Source organism: Lactuca saligna, chromosome 5 (genome assembly GCF_052625555.1).
Source record: "Lactuca saligna cultivar CGN05327 chromosome 5, ASM5262555v1, whole genome shotgun sequence".
NCBI classification, from domain to species: Eukaryota; Viridiplantae; Streptophyta; class Magnoliopsida; order Asterales; family Asteraceae; genus Lactuca; species Lactuca saligna.
In genome coordinates, this window is record NC_136421.1 from 48,065,727 (window position 1) to 48,068,608 (window position 2,882).

The following is a 2,882-nucleotide window of genomic DNA, read 5'->3' on the forward strand; positions in this document are numbered from 1 at the left end:
GTAATTTTGGGGTAACTTACTGGCTCCGGCTGATGGTACCCTTTGCGTCCTCTTTTACTTATTTTTGAAAACCAATTTTAATTTTTCTTTGAGAACTCTCCTTAATTTGTGACTGGATTCACACGAATGTTCCTCCAATTCACTCAAACCAAGGCTCTGATACCAACTTGTAACGTCCAAAATTTTCAACCAGTTTAAACATTTTAAAAAACAACTCATATTCATTAATTCATTACAAAAATGTTTTCAATTCATTTATTATCAGAGTATTTCCCAGAACCACATCATAAATACATAAAACACGAGGAACGGTACGATCACGCCTTCGCATTGCCACGATCTCCTGAAGTACCTGAAACAATACGCTGAAAACTGTAAGCCCGAAAGCTTAGTGAGTTACCCCCAAAATACCAATCACATATACCATACACATAACATATCATATCATAAACAGAACAACCATGCACTTCGGGTCTACTATGTGACTGGTCCGCCGCACCAGGCCTTCAGTCCACCTGGTCCACCCTCCGAGTCTAGCAACATACATCGAGTCTGCAGTGTGGTTGGTCGGCCCGAATCGGGCCTTCAACCCACCTGGTCCACTCTCTGAGTCTACAGCATGACTGGTTCACCCGCGTCGGGCCTTCAGTTGGCCTGGTCCACTCTCCGAGCCTCGGCACGTCTGGTCCACCCTCATGGAGCCTACAACCTATTCGGACCGCTCGCTGGGCCTTCGAGATATCCGGTCCGCCCTGGGTATGTTGGCCTACAGCACAAAGTAGGACCCACCTCAACCCAACCCCAGTCAAACAACTACGTGCACATAAACATATAATCATATAGCAATTCATCACTAATCAACCGATCTAGCAGATCACATACATAGAACACTCTAACCAGGATACTGACCTAACCGGTCACTAAAATAGCATCATCCTATTTACCAGGATTGCGACCTTAACCAGGTCTCTAACGTATACCAACATAACTACTAGGATGAAAACATATAGCAAAACAATAACATAACAACTACCTGGATTTCCATCCGATAAAGGGCCGACCTTGGTGCCTTAGACCCTATCGATATAGTGAGGATAACTCACCTCGCAACTGCTGACAGAAGAGATAAGATCACGCTGCTCCAACCTTCGACACGAACTTCACCACTGATCAATACCAAAAGACTGAACTCAATAAATAAAAATAATTACCAAAATACCCTTGGAAGTCAACCAGTCAACTCTTGGTCAAAGTCAAAGTCCTCAGTCAAAGTCAACCTTCCTGCCTGACTCTACTCGCCAAGTCAACCCGCTGACTCGTCAAGTCCCTATGCTCTGAAAGCTCCCATATCGCGAATCAACTCGCCGAGTCACCCCAAGACTCGCCGAGTCCAACAACTCTAAATCCCTTCACACTTAACTCACCAAGTCATCCCTCAACTCGCCGATTCACCGTTCAACCAGAAAAGGTTAGGACTCGTCGACCAGACTCGTCGAGTCCAAGGCAATATTCAACAGACTCGTCGAGTTGTTCTTCCAACTCGTCGAGTTCCTGCCCATCTTCATACAACTCGCTAAGTCACCTCCCAGACTCCCCGAGTCCATATGTAATATCTTCATTCAGACGATTTCAGGCCATTTCATTGCTTCCATTATATAGATCTGGACTCCTAGGGCCAGATTCACATGTAAAGTTTTCAACTTTACGTGCATGCAAGGCTCAACAAGCTCCAATCAAGCTATAAGGAGGTTTTGGGACAAAGATACTCTAAATCAAACCCCATGGCTGATGCTTTAAGCTTTCATAGCTCACTATTAACCTAGATCTGAAGTGGCAACTTCAGATCTAATCTCTAAACCCGAAATGGGTTCCATTCAAGCTAATACTTCCAAAACAACAACCAATAATGGATCTAGAAGGAGAAAACTCAAGGTAATGGCTTGTTACCTCAGAAATGTGCCCAAGGAGGTTTTTGGACAAAGATACTCTAAATCAAACCCCATGGCTGATGCTTTAAGCTTTCATAGCTCACTATTAACCTAGATCTGAAGTGGCAACTTTAGATCTAATCTCTAAACCCGAAATGGGTTCCAATCAAGCTAATACTTCCAAAACAACAACCAATAATGGATCTAGAAGGAGAAAACTCAAGTTAACGGCTTGTTACCTCATAAATGTGCCCAAGAAGGAGTAGATTTCGGATCTATAGTGATCTCCCGATGCTAGCCTCTTGATCTTCTAACTTCTTCCTCTTAATTCTTCTTCCAAACTCAATCTTCAATAATGGAGGCTCACACACACTAGCTAGGGTTGCTGGAACTCAAATGGGCAGTAAAGAGGCTGAGGGTGGCTATAATGTCCTCTATATATGGCACAAACCCCGGGTTAGGGTTTTTCTCCTTTCAACACCAACTCACCGAGTCCAGCTGCCGACTCGTCGAGTTGGTTACTTAACATACATCCAGAATCGCGACCCGACTCGTCGATTCTATCCATCGACTCGTCGAGTCGACCTTCCATACTTACACTTAGAACCCTGAACTTGTACTTATGAACTCGGGGTGTTACAGTCTCGTGTACAACCTTCTACGCCCCGTGTACAAGCATCTGATGTGGATGGAAAGACAGGGTCGAGGTGCAACGTGCAACGTACAACGTACTTCCAGTTACACCTGGCGTACACACCATGGTTCAAAACTGCTATTAAGACCTGAATGCCTTAAGACCTAACGTCCTAACTTCATATCTAAGCTCAATAAAAAGTCTAAGGCCATAAAGTTGCAACTTTTATGCCTTTGCATGGCTACAAGGAGCCCAACATAAAAAACCTAACTCATTCAACCATTTACAACTCCAGAAATCTTGCATGGAAGCAAACCAAG